General features: G+C 37.3%; 1 protein-coding gene across 1 annotated transcript in view; it reads right to left on the bottom strand.

Moving 5' to 3' along the window:
* Positions 1-17,963, bottom strand: part of LOC134658235 (uncharacterized) — a 43,591-nt gene that overhangs the window by 24,608 nt on the left and 1,020 nt on the right. The gene's annotated exons all lie outside the window — the stretch shown is intronic.

Raw genomic sequence — 17,963 nt, 5'->3', positions numbered from 1 at the left:
TAATATGGATATGACTGGTATAATTTATTATTTTTTCTACACACAACAATAATGTAGGTAACTTATCGGAACTAAAAAGTAAAAACCTTTTTGGAAGCTTTTGTAAATATTGGGCAAAAATTATGACGATAATAAATAAATATGTGTAGAAAAAATAATAACTTATACCAGTCATATCCATATTAATATTGAGAATGCTACTTAAAAAATCCGCTCTCTAACTATGACAGGTGATCGGTGATCCCGTGATGTTTTCATAGAAAAGGTAACAGACGGACAGACGGGCCATTTTATTTAAAGTTGTCCCCTACACTTTTTTTTTCAAAATTGGGATTTTTTATGTTATTTCTACTCAGAATCATGAGCTCTTTTGATCCTAATAGGAGAAAAAAATGGTTCCAAAATTTTTCGATCTTTCCATTCCGTGACCGCCATACAAAGTCTATGAAAAATGGTAACGGAATGGGAAAAAAACTTGGAACACTTTTTTTCTCCTATTAGGATAGATAGAGCTCGTGATTTTGAGTAGAAATGACATAGATATTCACAAAATAAAAAAAATTGTGTAGGGGACAACTTTAAATAACATTTATTTTATTTTTATAAAATGGACCAGACAGACTGAGTTATTTTAGCATTTATAATATTGGCGGAACCCCCGTCTAAAACTGCGAAATTCATGTAGTTTTTTTGACGTCTAGTTGTTTAGTAACACTTATTGAAATTTAGTAATATAGAAACCCAACGGAGCCGACATGTCTCACTGATAAAGGCTTCGTTTAAATATGCAATGATTTATAACCTATCTAGGGTTATAGGCGTTCCAAAATTGAAGCGCACATACGATACGATTGTGACAAATTGTACAAGTTGTAATAAATTCATGTCATGTCAGTAGGTGTTTCAGATTCAATAAAAGTATATAAATTTATTGTATTGTATTTATTTAAATTAACATGTACATTACATGTATAGTATAGTGTAATCAAGCCCTTACAGCGATAGTCAGCACCCAACGTTTATTACTACGCGTCGCCTCCGTAGGTGAACGACCCGCTTAGAACCCACTACGTTCAAAACATCCTACGTTCATACAAAGCTGTAGGGATATACGTCGTTTTGGATTTGAGGCGTTTTTTCAAACGCATTTCGCCACGAGTTTCGCTAATTAGGAGGAAATTCTGACTAATTCAGCTCTGAGGTGAAGTAGGATAAGGTAAAGTACAATAGTATGAGGGTGTAAGTTTTTTATAACTGTTATAAGCAATGATATTATAACTCCAGATATGTTATCTTAGGATTGTTATAAACATGTTATTTTTTAACGCTGATTTAATCTTTCACGATTTTTACACATTACTAAATTGTAATATTGTAGAGTGACATCCCTAGTGCGCAAAACGTTCAAGCAGATAAACAAGACCAAGTGCGGGTAGTTCGAAAAACTCGCGCGGTTAGAAGATGCTGATATCCACTAAAGCCAGTCTTCTCCGAGACCACGGGGACAACGCCGTCCTCGAAACGTCGGAGTCCCGGTGTACAATTTAATAATGTTATTTTTTAGTAATTTTTAACAATAACAAGTAAATTGATGAGTTGGATCAAAAATTTAATCGCTCATTTTAAAAGTAATTATTCATATTTTTAGTTTCTGTGCTAAAATTGTTTCAGACTAATTCAGACCTTTGTATTACGTATTAACACCGGATTTGCATAATATTACGCCATATTCCCAAATAACCAAACTGTATTAACATTAGACTTATATCGACCGGAATATCGTGATTACCTTTTGTAGTCTGCGTCGAAATATCGGGAGCTCAAAAACAATACAAAAGGTAATCCTAATCATGGTTCATATCCCGGTCGGTATAGGTTTAGTGGAACTATTAACCATGAATCATTCAAAACTGTTATTAAATATATAAATATTATAGGACATTCTTACACAGATTGAGTAAGTCCCACAGTAAGCTCAAGAAAGCTTGTGTTGTGGGTACTCAGACAACGATATATAATATACAAATACAAAAATACATAGAAAACACCCAAGACTCGGGAACAAATATCTGTGCTCATCACACAAATAAATGCCCTTACCGGGATTCGAAACCAGGACCGCGGCTTCACAGGCAGGGTCACTATCGCACTAGGTCAGACCAGTCGTCAAACTCTTCAGTCGTCGTAGGTTTATTATACCTACTTATTTAACATTTTCAAATAATGTCCAACCAAAGTCCCAAACAGCTTTTAGTACCAAATACTTAACACAATATATTACAATAACGTTGTCCTATATAATATCCTATTGTGCGCGGCGGCACAACGCCAAAACTACGTAATTCAGTTTTACCAATTTGCTGTTTGTGAATTTTTATAGGATTTTCGTTTTTATTGTGACAGTGCAATTTCGGAGCAACGTAAAGTTTAGTGGAGAGTGCATATTAATATTAATAAATTTTATATTAAATAGTTTTAAGAACTCGTTTATATGATACAAGCAAAATGTTACGGTAAATGGTTTATACTCAATCACAGAAAAACGACTGAAGTAAGGCGTAAAACTCAGTACCTAACATACTACGAGCGCGATTAAGAGACCACACTAGCGTCTTCTGAGCGTCGGCGTCTAGTCAACTCTATGGCTGCTGCTCGACGCAACGTTGGAGCAACTGCGAAGCGACGCCATTTTCCATAGCGCTGACTAGATGCCAACGCTCCAAAGACGGTGTGGGGTGGCCCTAAGATTTTATTTTTCTTGTTATAAAACGATTATGGATAATGATCTGTCAGCTGTCAACAGATACATTTTTGTTTTTGGACCATTAGTTAAAATCGAAATCGAGCTCTAGTACTAACTCTAAACAAAAATCTCAATTAATATTTATTAATGTTTATACTTTTGATCCTTGTAGAATGTATAATCATTTCTAATTTCTTAAGGAAATAAATTTTAATAATAAACAATACTTTAGTATTCATGCCCCGAGCGGGGCCGATGAGTATTGTAATATTTTATTTAAAAAAAAATACATTTTATTATTTATTATGTAATTGAAACAACAAATAAATGTAGGTATCTAAACACTTTAATTTACATAATCTAGTACTGGTGAAAATTACAATAATAGAATATTTATGCAATGTAAGGCAAGGAATTTAATTTGAGTACCACTTCGTACCGTGTCGCAGTGAATAATTTGGTCTCTAGCGACTTTCATATTGATTGTCACTGTAACAAGGTACGAAATGTTAAGGAAATTAAATTATTTGACTGTACAAAGGCGTACTTAGCGATCTCTTCAGTTAATTAATGTATAAATTAAAATTAAAACGCGTGCAACTTTCAACGACAACTAAAGAGTTGTTTTTTACGCTAACGAAGTCACAGGGAAATACTAATATTTATATATTTCCAGAGTTACAGTGTTTCGTTCGGCCGAACGGTGAATTTACGAGCTGCCGCATTGTGCCGAAGCCCCGAATATGAGGGGAATACCGGAATACCCAAATGGCGGCAACGTTTTATGAAATATAACAAATTGGAGTTATGTACTTTTGTAACACAACTTTATTAGCTTCGCTTTGTATCCGAGAAGTACTATTAAGAAGTATTATGCCAGTTTATAATTTGATTTGTTTTATTATTTAACATTATTAGATTTTATAAAAACAAAATTAACAATTACACACACACACACACAGGACACAGGACACAGGACACAGGGTACAGGACCCTTACCACGAGTCACTGACCGTATCAAAACTGACATATTATACGCTAACGTCTACGTAACTTACTTTCCATGCATCTCGCTCGTACTGACATACTACAGCGAGCGAGATGTATAGAAAGTAAATTACGTAGGTAGACGTTAGTGTTATAAACAAGAGAAAAATAAAACAATCCAAATGACGAAAAATAAAAAAATAGATCGTTTCTAAATGCTGAATCTAAGAGAAATAAAATACCTATAATAGGAACTTTAAGCGGCTCTAGTGTGTTAAATACTTTAGTTTTAATCCGAGTGTTTTCTTGCAAAATGCGGGGACGATTCTGTTTTCACAATTCGATATGGTTTTAACATTTTGACACGACCTTGAGTCGTGTCAGTCATCAACTCAGGACCCATATGTGGCTACCACCAGTTTGGCACTGACATAAATATGTGAGTACGAGCGAGATGCATAGAAAGTAAGTTACGATGTCAGTGCCAAACTGGTGGACACAGGAAGTCTGGATAAACGCACAGTAAAGTTGATTGTTGCCCACGGTCACAGACACGCGGTAAAGACGTGTCAAAACCATATCAAATTTTTAACACATTCGGCCTCCTAAATACTAGGTACTGAAGTAGCCACAAAAGCTAGCTTTTCTTTGAGCTAGCACATTTTCCACACATCTGCTTAACACAAATATTTCGCATTTGCTCTCGTTTCAATTTGCTGCGTTCTAAATGAAAGAGGAATTTCGCTTTTTGGTTCGTTAAGTGAATATTTGCGATTCTCGAACTGCGCTTTCGGAATCACCCCGATGCACTTTAAAAGGAGTCTTTGAATGTCGAATTACAAACGTACAATGAACGATTTTGCTCTCCAGTAGCCTTATCACTTTGGCACTGACATATTCGCTAACGTCGGCGAAACATACTTTCTATAGGTAAATCTAGCTCGCACTAATTAATATGCCAATACAAGCGAAATGCATAGGAAGTAGGTTACGCACACGCTAGCGAGTATGTCAGTGTCAGGTCAGTATCAAACTCGTGGTAAGGCTACAGTTGAGTAAAAAAATTAAAACCTCTGGATGGCAGGATGATTTTAAACTCCTCGGGTACGTGTTCATATAACAATTAAATTACATCATCATCATCATCCTAGACCTTTATGCCTATTTGGGGTCGGCCTTCCTTGTTCTAAGCCTCCAGGTGGCACGATTCCTGGTTAGGTTCTTGTCGATATTTTGTTCTTTGCTTTGTTTTGTTATAACTATTAAATTACAATTACAAAAATAAAAAACCCCTACGCTATTTGCCAAAAAAAAACATATTACCTATGCTAAAAATCGCCTTACATTATTTTGGAAAAAGCTGATACTCTTCATACTGCTAGATCGATTTCTATCAAATATAGCAAAGAGCCACCGCAAGGAAACTCGCTTTCACGTAAAAAAACCGCATTGAAATCAGCCCATCCGTTGGAGAACTACGATGCCACAAACAGACAGATTCATATCACCCCCTCTTTTCGCGTCGGGGGTTAAAAACATTCTAGATCAAACTAAAAATGTCAACTTCCACAAAGAGTTGCCAAAAAGAAAATTTAGCAAAAAACTTCCGAGCGAGCTGTTAAAAAATATTACGGTGAAACTAGTTTGCACCTCATTATAAGTTTTAAAAAGTTTCGTTGAAACTGGGAGTATTATTTTTTTATAGTAGGAATATCTGGGAGACCGAGCTTTGCTCGGAAAATATATAAAATCTCAAAAATTTGCGTTTTCCCAGAGATAAGACCTAGCTAGATCGATTTTTCGCCCCCGAAAACACCCATATACCAAATTTCATCGAAATCGTTAGAGCCGTTTCCGGGATCCCCGAAATATATATATATATATATAAATAAATAAATAAATAAATATGCAAGAATTGCTCGTTTAATTTTTTTATTATTATATATAGTAAGATTTACAATTTTTACGGTTAAGTTTTTTTAAGATTTGTTTTTAGGGTTCCGTAGCCAAATGGCAAAAAACGGAACCCTTATAGATTCGTCATGTCTGTCTGTCTGTCCGTCTGTCTGTCCGTCTGTCTGTCCGTCCGTATGTCACAGCCACTTTTCTCCGAAACTATAAGAACTATACTGTTGAAACTTGGTAAGTAGATGTATTCTGTGAACCGCATTAAGATTTTCACATAAAAATAGAAAAAAACAATACATTTTTGGGGTTCCCCATACTTCGAACTGAAACTCAAAATTTTTTTTTCATCAAACCCATACGTGTGGGGTATCTATGGATAGGTCTTTAAAAATGATATTGAGGTTTCTAATATCATTTTTTTTCTAAACTGAATAGTTTGTGCGAGAGACACTTCCAAAGTGGTAAAATGTGTTTCCCCCCTTGTAACTTCTAAAATAAGAGAATGATAAAACTAAAAAAAATATATGATGTACATTACCATGTAAACTTCCACCGAAAATTGGTTTGAACGAGATCTAGTAAGTAGTTTTTTTTTTATACGTCATAAATCGCCTAAATACGGAACCCTTCATGGGCGAGTCCGACTCGCACTTGGCCGCTTTTTTTTAAACTATTGACGAAATAAAGTTTCATTTTGCTTGGCAAGGTTTGACGTATGGGCGGCTAGAGTAAAGTAAAATGTTGGGATAAGATTAATGACCGGGTGCCGGGAAAACGACGAGGAAGATATATATTTAACCTAGACTACCTGTAAACTGAAATAGATATCATATATTAAAGAAAAAGTGACGAAGCCCTCCAGTGATGAAGGCCGGATTCGAACCGGCGTCTTTAGCAATCCGGGCTAACGCCTTAAACCCCTTGGCCACCCCGCCACGGTGGAACCGGTCCCAATTTCTCGACTATATGCCATCTTACTAAGACTAGGCGTCTTTGACCAACTGTAAGGGCAAGCAGTAGGCTACCTGTAAAAGTACTTTATTTCATAGTGTAAGGCCTGAGTGGACGCTCGAGTTGGGCGTGCAGCGGGGCGGTTCGTGCGGCGTGCATGTTAAACAAACGCAAACGTATAGGAGCGGCCTTAGTGTACGCTGCTCAAATCACTTGTGAGCCCGACGCTACGCTGGACGCCTCGCCGAACGCTCCGCTTCGAGCGTCCACTCAGGCCTTACACTTATGATTTTACTAAGAAAGAATATCATCGAAACTGTTGTGAGACATATTATACTAACATTGAATAATTGAGTCTAACAAGTTAGTCTAAACCGTAAAATTATTCAAAGAATATCATGTTTTTTTCACCACACCAGCCCTAGTAGCACGGTCGCATTTTTATCATATGCCACCATGCCTGTCACGTTCTATCAAGTATGTAAGTGCGAAAGTGACGGGCATAGTGATAGTCGATAAAAATGGAACCGTGCTGAGCCCGCAGCTCGCGTAAACGCTCTCTTTATCTTCGAAAACTGATGATAAAATTTCATTTTATCCACAAGAATGGCAAAGTAATTTGATGCAAATTTTGAGTAGTTTCCTAATGTTGGCTGGTAATTGATTTTCAAGTGATGATTCATTTGGAATTGATTTGTTATGTTTTAAAGTTAGTATTTTACTGGCTTTTAAATGGTGAAAAACTTTTCCACTAACGTCTTAGCCTCTTAGGCCCATTTCACCATTCCACTAACCCAGCGTTAAGTGGTTAAACCGTTAACCTGGTGTAAAATTGTACTGGTAACCATGGTAACTCCAGGTTTAACCGGTTAACCCCGGGTTGGTGGAATGGTGCAACGTCTTGGTAACTAAATTAGCAATCCGGCCAAGTTTCCAATAAATTAACCGCCCACATACTAATGGCCAATAAATTCTACACAGTGCTTCGACTGCGGAACCCTTTCTAATCTAGAACCAATTCTTTTTTACGTGTTATCTGCCGACCGATCTCTAATGAAGGCCTTTGCTATTCGCAAGTATCTTTCACATAACCAATGTAACATAGACCCCAATGGAGAACCGAACTGATGTAGGTAATTGAAATAAATCACTATCACTACATAGTATAAAACAAAGTCGCATCCCGCTGTCTGTCTGTCCCTATGTACCTATGCTAGATCTTTACGAACGGATTTTGATGCGGTTTTTTTAAATAGATAGAGTTCAAGAGAAAGGTTTATGTATAATTTGTTAACCCGTGCAAAGCCGGGGTGGGTCGCTAGTTATACATAAAAAAGGCCAAGTGCGAGTCGGACTCGCCCACAAAGGGTTCCGTAATTTTTAGCATAGGTATGTTGTTATAGCGGCAACAGATATACATCATCTGTGAAAATTTCAACTGTCTAGATCACGGTTCACGAGATACAGCCTGGTGACAGACAGAAGGACAGTGGAGTTTTAGTAATAGGGTTGTAACCCTTTGGGTACGGAACCCTAAAAATGGGCAGGACTAAACAAGAGGTCAACTAATATAAGTCAGTAGCTTCGAAGAGAACAATAAGATTTTGAATATAGGGTCGTTATTATAAAGGGCCTATTAGCTGCAACCCTAATATGTCAATGGAGTAAGGGTAGGGCTCTTATGTCAGACTTATGGTTCGGATTATAGTAAGAATTCACATGGCAGAATTATGGAATCTTAAATACGCTTCACCTATGAAGGCCAAGGCCTTATTTTCAGTGGGAGTATACAATACAATAAAAATACACTTTTTTGCACATGTACATAAAAAACAATACAGAAAGAAAATAATACACCAACAGAAGTTTACCTCTATTTCATTCTTTATCACACCGCCTGTTGTCTATACAGAAAGAATACAGCAACAGAAGTAGAGGTAAACTTATAAAAAAAGAATACAGCAACAGAAGTAGAGGTAAACTTATAAAGAAAGAATACACAACAGAAGTAGAGGTAAACTTATAAAAAAAGAATAGAGCAACAGAAGTAGAGGTAAACTGGTAAACTGCAACAGATTGCTTAATTTTTTCTGTTAGACAGCAGGCGGTCTCACCGCTAAAAAGGGATCTCTTCCAGGTGACCTTTTAGTAATCAGTATTAACGGAAGTAATCAGTTTAAGTCTATACAGGATGATCTAGCAACGGTTCCGTGAGTATAGAGGACCGTTTCAACCTAATTATCAGAGCAACTGCGGTGTTCCACGGCTAAGAACCGCTATAAGTCAGCTCAAAGGACAGAGCGTTTCCTATTTCCTTTCTCACGGCGTTACTATTGGAATTCACTTCTAAGACATACGTAAATTATGATTTTCATTTACTTATAAAATAAAACAAAATACGAGTATGTAGAACGTTTCGATCAGTTTTGATGAAGTAACTGCCATAAATAAATACCCAAAAATCATGATTACTTTCAATTTGAAACGCCCAAGGCACATATTTGGACTAAGGTGTAGAGTTTGTGAAGTTAGGGCTTTTGTAGAGTTAGAAGGTTGGCTCTACACGAGATCTGATTAATTTTTGACAGCGCGAGCCTTATGGTTTCGTTTTGGCAACACTTTACATGAAAATGTTTTTGGTGGGATATCTATTTCAGTTAGTAATAAAAGTGTGTTAAGGGGCCCACTGATTACCAGTCCGCCGGACGATATCGGCCTGTCAGTTGTTTGGAACTGTCACCTTTTGCCTTTAACTGACAGGCCGATATTGTCCGGTAGACTGGTAATCAGTGGGCCCCTTTATAACTTTTTTGAAGTGAAAACTTCTTTAGCGGCGCTGTGCAATTTTTGAGGTGGGGAAAAAATGTTAAACTCGCGACAGATAAGAAAGTAAGTAAGACGGTCACGTGACCGTAAGACGGACTCGTGACCTGATCGAAAAACTGTTACAATATCATTGAGTTTTTCTTTATTGATTTAAATGCCATCTAGTGAGTTTACCTCTAACTGGTATTAATATAACTCGGGTACTAACAGTGATGTGCTTAGGGGTTTCAACTTTCAAGTAATGCGACGAAATAACGCTAGATGGCGTTAACCTCAATTATACATAGTGCTGCAGACATTTTGCACTAGTCATTGAGTTTTCACTTTTGCCAGCACTTCCGGAGGGCAACCCTTTTTTTTACTTGTTTTATATAGTTTATGATTCCATTGGTAGGGGCAGCACCTGGTGTACTGTTTCAGTATATTGCTAGACTCGAGTGGGAACGATATTAAACCGTATGAATGAGGTACCCGCTAACACAAATAAAATACGGGTGTCCGGGCTTTTGTTACGCCGCTAAGGATGACTCACGTTAGACCGGTCCGTGTCCGGGCCGGATCTTCCGGCGCTTACTTTTCTATGACAGATAACAGGTGATCACGTGATGCTTTCTATAGAAAACGAAGCGACGGAAGCTCCGGCCCGGACACGGCCCGGTCTAACGTGAGTCATCCTTAACCGCCATTCTTTTGTGGATATTATTTCACTATGTTGGCTGGCTGTAGGTATAAAAAGAAACCGAAAACTTAACGGACTTGGCCGTTACTAGGGCTTCCAATACCGGGATCCCGGTATTTCGGGATCCCGGGATCCCGCCTATTTAAACGCATTTTTCAATACCGGTATTTTTAAAGGCAATACCGGGATCCCGGTATTTTTAAAAATGAGGGAAATGCGCAGTATAAACCCTTTAAATCCATTATATTCGGCTGTATCAAAAAGCTTACTAAACGTCAAACGCATCTAAAGTTAGACCAAGAAAAGTCTGCAACGATTTTGATAGCACGCGCAGTGCAAGTGTTATTTTAAACGTCAAAGTTCTATGAAATTATGACGTACAAATAACACTTGCACTGCGTACTGCGTATGCTATCAAAATCGTTGCAGACTTTACTTGGTCTAACTCTAACTGGTTTCTAGCCCTCATCTTATTATTGAAACAAGATCGTTGTCTATGCGTCAGATAAATATTTGGTGGTTGGTGGTGGATGAATCCTGAAGTTATGTGGGTGATGTATATGATGATAGTGACATTAACATTACATAATTAGTTCTTATAATTTTATCAAAAAATAAAACGAAAGAGCAAGGATAACTGTAATAATGGCAAACCAATTGTGACGCAAATTTGAAAAAATGTTGTCTGGTTGGTTAAGTTGGACTGCAAATGAGACTGGTGAGGTGAAGTCAACAAATTGGATATAATTATTGCCAACCTGGAGTGTGAAATAAAATTATTGCAGATGGCGGCATTGATTGTTTATTGTTGTAATAGCTTTTAGGACATATCTGGTATTCCAGTGAGCCTTTCTAATTCCCCTTTTTAATAAAACTACATATTTTTAAGCGATTCATATCCAATACCGGGATCCCGGGATCCCGGTATTGATGAAGACAGTTTCGGTATTAATACCGGTATTGTGAGAAGTCCGGTATTTGGAAGCCCTAGCCGTTACTCCGAGTCGGACTCGCACACGAAGGGTTCCGTACCATTACGCAAAAAACGGCAAATCACGTTTGTTGTATGGGAGCCCCGTTTTAGTATTTATTTTATTTTGTTTTTAATATTTGTTGTCATAGCGGCAACAGAAATACATCATGTGTGAAAAGTAGTAAAAAGTAGTTTTTATCCCAGAAGTCACCCTTTAAGGGGTGAGAGGGGGGTGGACTTTGTATCAATTAGTCTGCTTTAGCAGATTGGATAAATCATAAACTACACAAATTACTGATTTCACGTAGACGAAGTCGCGGGCAAAAGCTAGTATAAAATAACGCGGAACTCAGGCAAAAGTTAATCAAAGACATTACGAAAACAAATACATTGTTTTGATGCAGTTTAAATACGCAAAACGGTAAAGAAACATTTCAAGCTATTTAAAACATCAAAGGGTGAGACTTATTACAAGAATAACGTCAAAACCAACAGTGAATAATTATCAAATTTTCGACTCTATGTCGAAGACACGAAGGTTCAAAATTGCAAGGTTCTGGTATTCATCTAGTATATATACTTAGGGATTTTCGTGGAAGCAAGAGGTTAAATTTGGACCCCGTTTTCTTTAGCTAATATCGTTTGTGGAGCGAGCAACTCTTTACCATGGTTTATTTGAATTAATTAAATGTTAGAAGCGGTACAGAAAGATAAATAAGTTTATTATCTACCCCTTTGCCTTTGCCTTTGCTTTGTATTATGATTGTTATATATAATAAATGCGTGTGCTATTTGATAAATAAGTTTTTGGCAAAAATTTCATTTTTGGTACAAGCTTTTATCGCTGACTGTACTTTTTTTTCCACAGAAAACTAATACTCATCGAGACATTCTAAAAACCCCAAACACAATTAGGCTCCGTTGTTTTATCACAGAGTAGGAACTCTCTACCTCCTGTCTCCATCATCAGATCTGCTCCATGGTACCATAATATTGCATTGACACACGTATGCAAATTTTCAGCTTCATCGGAAACCGGGAAGTGGGTCAAATTTAGCTTGCAAGATTTGATTACAGACAACGGGACAGGTGAAAGTAAATAAAAGCTTGTAAAACAGGTAGAGTCAGCTGCAGACAGTTCCCCAACCCCTGCCAACAAAATTTCTATGCAGGGGGTCAGTAAAGTTACCTCTGCAGTTGACTGTACCACAGAAAAAATAATAGTACTAGGTACAGAAGGTTCACTCTCTAACAAAACGCGTCTATTACGACAGATGAACGCTAGGTGGCGCAAGCGCGAGCAGGTGTCCGTCCCGTAGCGGTACGCGGCAGCTACTATGGCTAGACACCAAAATTGGTGTGGGTCGCATGTACTTGTAGGTACTGGGAGTTACGCAACGAAATCGCGGAGTGAGCCACGCCTGACTGTACATAGAGAAAATATGCGAGATATACATTTCAACTTAATACACCGCAGTAATATGTTTATGTGGTAAAATATAATTTAAAAATTCATATAGGTAAATATGTGTCAATTGCTCAAGGGTTAACTGGAAGAGATCCCTGAAAGGGATAAGTTCGCCTTTGTAATAATGATGTGTGGTTCTTTCATGTTTTATGTTTCTTTTTGTACAATAAAGTATTTTACTACTACTACTACTATGTGTAGGTAAAGCCACATATTTTTACCCGACTACGGCGACGCAAAAGGAGGGTTATGATTTTTAACTAAAGTGTAGAGTTTGTGAAGTTATTAAAGCCTGTAGAGTTAGAAGTTTGGCTCTACAAGAGATCTGATAACTTTTTGACAGTGCGAGCCTTAAGGTTTCGCCTTGGCAACATTTTACATGAAAATGTTTTTGGTGGGATTAATTTAACAATTTATTTCCGCACATGTTCGAAGAAAATGTCGCATCTAAATATAATTTCATCTAAAGCAGAGGTGGGAAAAAATCGCGGACGCAGCGTACGGTAGGCGACATAAATCGGCAGTGGGCGTGCCGCAGACGGTTGGCGTTGGGGTACACTTGTGTACTTGAACAGAATTTATTAATACTTTTACTGTAAGAGTTAAAGATATTACCTAGGTGCGTAGTCAACATGCACTCGTTAACGCTCCGTAGCGAACGAAACGCAACTGTCACTGTCGCACTAGTGCGGAAGAGTGATGGAGAGAGATGACTACGATACGTTACGGAGTTAAGGATTGGCACGTTGGCTACGCGCCCTAGTATTTTTCAAGAAATAGCAGAAAAGTGTGATATAGGCGGACGAGTAAGCGAGGTTGTTTAGTTATTCGAGGTAGGCAATCCTTGATCCGACCGAAATAATGTATTCATTTTTTTTTAAAGAAATTTGCGAAGATTACACACAAGAAAAAATAACCAGTTTTTAGGGTTTTTATTATTAGTCGGACGAACATAAGCTAGACTGTTTTGTAATATGAGGCAGGTAACCCTTGCCCGGGTGGAATTATGAGTACCTAGTGCTTATAGAAATATTAAGACAAGAAAATCACACATAATGAATATGAAAAACAAAACCTGAAAGTTTAAAGTCTCGGCATTTTTACATATATAAGAATAAGAATAAGAATAAGAATTCGTTTATTCATGGCAAACTAAACTACATTTAATACAAACGTATTACAAAAAGTATATTTTAAACAACAGAAATTATAGTTTACCACGAAATGGTCTCGCCTCAGCATAATGCTAACCCGAAAGTCAGCGCTGGTCTTCCGGCGAGACCATTTGTGGGCCACGAACGCAACCGTACATATATGTATAACAAGTAAACAAAAGTCACTAGTAAATTCATCATTCAGAGACAATTTCAATATGGCGGTTTGTTTACATAGTTAGCAAGTTCCATAGAATGTCATTTTAATTAATACCGCATCTATACACATCTGTACATATACACCCTCATCTAAACCAGAGGTGAAAAAAGCTGCGGACGCAGCGTACACGTACGGTAGGCAACATAAATTGGCAGTGGGCGTGCCGCAGACGGTCGGCGCTGGGGTACACTTGTGTGCGCCGGATACTTGAACAGAATTTATTAAGTCTGTTACACTCTGAAAGGAATTAAAGATACGTATGATTATTTTAGGTTTAAGTGAGGAAATTTTTGGTTAATTTCCTACATTGAGTGGGTGAAAAAGAAATTTATATTCACCAAAATATTTATTTATTTATATATAATTATGTAAGTTTACTGGTTTGTCATTTATATGAAATCGTTTAATTATGAAAAATGTAAAATTATAAAAAAACCGGCCAAGTGCGAGTCGGACTCGCGTTCATAGCGTTTCGTACATGAAGTCCGACTCACGCTTGACTGCACATTTCTAATAGCTTTTCCTGTCATCTACCTGTAGGTAAAGAACTATTTTGTGTATTTTTTCCAAAATGTTAGTCCCAGTAGTTACGGAGATAAAGGGGGGGTGGGATGGTCGGACAGACAGACGCACGAGTGATCCTATAAGGGTTCCGTTTTTTCCTTATGAGGTACTGAACCCTAAAAATAGAAATGAGCAACAACAAGAACATGGCCCTAGTGCAGGGTGGAGGTAGACGGGTTGGGTACCTAGGGCTGCACCGCACCGTCATTGAAACCGAAGAAATATTGGATGGATTTAAATTCGCACGTGTATCGTACATACAACGTTTTACAGTAAATACATAATGGCCCTTTAAATTTTCGACGTAGTAACGTAATGTGCTTATTATAGCACAGGGTGTCGTAATGGAACACCAGATGTAATGTAAATTTTATAACAGCACAATAAACCACTGGCTATATTATAGTTAACTAGCGTTAATAAAATATAACCTAAGTAATACTAGACTATTATCGCTTGGCATATTTCCTTAAGCTTCCGATGAGAGTAACATCAAATATTTAGTATCGTTAAAGAACATAATAGAAAAGTTGATCAGTAGGCCAGCTCATTAGTCGTATATTTTATTTATTTAAGGTTCACCAACAATTGTTGACATCGATACATTAAAAATGTACTAGCTATCTAATACATGTAACGAGTGGTGTCACAATGACTTACAGAATATTTTTTCCATTATTTTGTATCGTAGGTATAGCGAACTGCAAAAGTTAGTTTAGGTTAGAACTGCGACCCTTACAAAGACGTACTGCTCCCAGAAAAGTAGGTTAGATTAGGACTGCGACCCTCACAGAAATGAATGAAGTGCTACTAGAAAAGTTGGTTAGATTAGAACTGCGACCCTTACAGAGCCAACCTGCTCCCAGAAAAGAAGGTTAGGAAAAATTAAGATTGCAACAATCTCAGAAACGAAGTGCTACCAGAAAAATGGGTTAGGTTAGGTTAGAACTGTGACCTTTACACTATCGAACTCCTACCAAGAAAGTAAATTAGGTTTAGTTGAAACTGCGACCCTCACAGAAACAAACTACTAACAGACAAGTAGGTTACGTTAGCTTCAAACTGTGTCTCAAACATATCCTGGGGCCTTACCATGATGTCCTTATTGTGATTCAGTTTACAGACGGAGTTATGCGACTTATTTTGTGATTATCTACAACTATTTGATCGGAGATAACATTTTTTACATGATAGTTTAGCATTGTAATCATTTACAAATTAAACATTTGCGAGTCATTCTATTTTTGTCGTTAGCGACTATTATTGCTGACTATTATTATATCACAAATTTTACGAATTTTACAAATTTGTGATATAAAATACAACTATATTTATAACATGAGGCCTCACGAGGTTTAACTACAAGCCGCCCTGCTGTCTCCTTCTCCACTGTGTCACACACAGCATCCATCATCATGGCGACACGTCTCCGGGATAGTTTGTATCCGTCGCCATTCTGACTCCCGCTGCGGTGGTTACACGCACTTTGATACGACTTAAATAACTATTGATTACATTTACAAATAACTATTGATTAGATTACACAACTTTGGGAACAAATCAAATTATTGTATTAAATATTTTGATTTGTGTTTTTGTAAAAAAAATCTTATAAATAGGAGGTGCAAGGCTGCAAGCGCAATTTGCTTGACCTTAGCAACCCTTAGAGTTGGTCAAAGACGCCTAGTCTTAGTAAGATGGCATATATAATAGTCGAGAAATTGGGACGCGTTCCGCCGTGGCGGGGTGGCCAAAGGGTTCAAGGCGTTAGCCCGGATTGCTAAAGACGCCGGTTCGAATCCGGCCTTCACCACTGGCGGACTTCGTCACTTTTTAGGGTTCCGTAGCCAAATGGCAAAAAACGGAACCCTTATAGATTCGTCATGTCTGTCTGTCTATCTGTCTGTCTTGTCTGTCTGTCTGTCCGTCTGTCTGTCCGTCCGTATGTCACAGCCACTTTTCTCCGAAACTATAAGAACTATACTGTTGAAACTTGGTAAGTAGATGTATTCTGTGAACCGCATTAAGATTTTCACACAAAAATAGAAAAAAAACAATAAATTTTTGGGGTTCCCCATACTTTGAACTGAAACTCAAAAATTTTTTTTTCATCAAACCCATACGTGTGGGATATCTATGGATAGGTCTTCAAAAATAATATTGAGGTTTCTAATATATTTTTTTTCTAAACTGAATAGTTTGCGCGAGAGACACTTCCAAAGTGGTAAAATGTGTGTCCCCCCCCCGTAACTTCTAAAATAAGAGAATGATAAAACTAAAAAAAATATATGATGTACATTACCATGTAAACTTCCACCGAAAATTAGTTTGAACGAGATCTAGTAAGTAGTTTTTTTTTATACGTCATAAATCGCCTAAATACGGAACCCTTCATGGGCGAGTCCGACTCGCACTTGGCCGCTGTTTCTTTAATATATGACATCTAGTCCAGTTTATAATTGAAATAAATATGCTTGTTTCAAAACTATTTTGCACCACGTAGTTAATATACCACGCCTTTACAATATTTTATAACCGACGGATTACCGAGAATTATGTTTTCAGAGTAATTGAGATAAAAGGTAAAAACCCGCACGATGGCCAGCATATCTTCCGTCGCAAGTTTCGATTATCTTTAATTCTCTTTTAATTTAGGTATATACTGGGTTTATGCCCCCCTGTTATGTGGGTTTCACTCTAGCTACCTTACTATTAAAACTAAGTAGTTGCTCTGAGTTTGAAAACTATTTTGCAGCACGTAGATAGTTAATCTACCACGAGTTTACAAGGCTTTTTCGATAATGAACAGCAATTTTGTTCCAGTAAGCTCGCAAACTATGTACCTGTAGGTTCGTAACAAGAAATAAGTAGCTAAAAGGTAAAGTTAGGGTTAGGACCAGTGCTCGGATACCGGTATTTTCTCCATACCGTTATTAATTACCATAAAATACCGTTATTAATTACCTCACAGACAAGACATCCTCTAGTGCTCTCTAAATGCTCAGTATTTTAGTAACGCTACCCCCTCTGCCACTATTATTAGTTTTAAGTTTATAAAATACATATGTATGTTAGTCTGTAAGGTATTTGTAATATGGGCCTTGTTGCCTGAATTAAATTTCCAAATAAATAAATAAATAAATTATACGGTAGTTTTACTCCATCTTCGAGTCAAATTGTCAGAATCCCGTGCCATGATTGGTCCGTGTCTTTGAACGGACCAATCACGGCACGGGACTCGCTCACCTCGTCCCCCGCACCCCCGTATTTTTGGCAGCATTGGTTTCATGAAATAATTGCTCTAAACTCCGTCTAGAGGATTCCTAGTCTATGTTATTACCTACGTTCCTTTTCGTTTTTTGGTTTATGTTTTCATTTTTAATTAGTCCCATTAAAAATGAAAAAATAAACCAATAAGCTAATAATACTAGGATTTAACTAAATAAATGATTCAGTCTTACGTAAAGAGCATAAAATAATTCAAAATATT

The sequence above is a fragment of the Cydia amplana genome, chromosome 21 (genome assembly GCF_948474715.1).
Source record: "Cydia amplana chromosome 21, ilCydAmpl1.1, whole genome shotgun sequence".
Taxonomy (NCBI): Eukaryota; Metazoa; Arthropoda; class Insecta; order Lepidoptera; family Tortricidae; genus Cydia; species Cydia amplana.
Note: the sequence above shows the minus strand (reverse complement) of the source record. Positions and strands in the feature narration are given on the sequence as shown.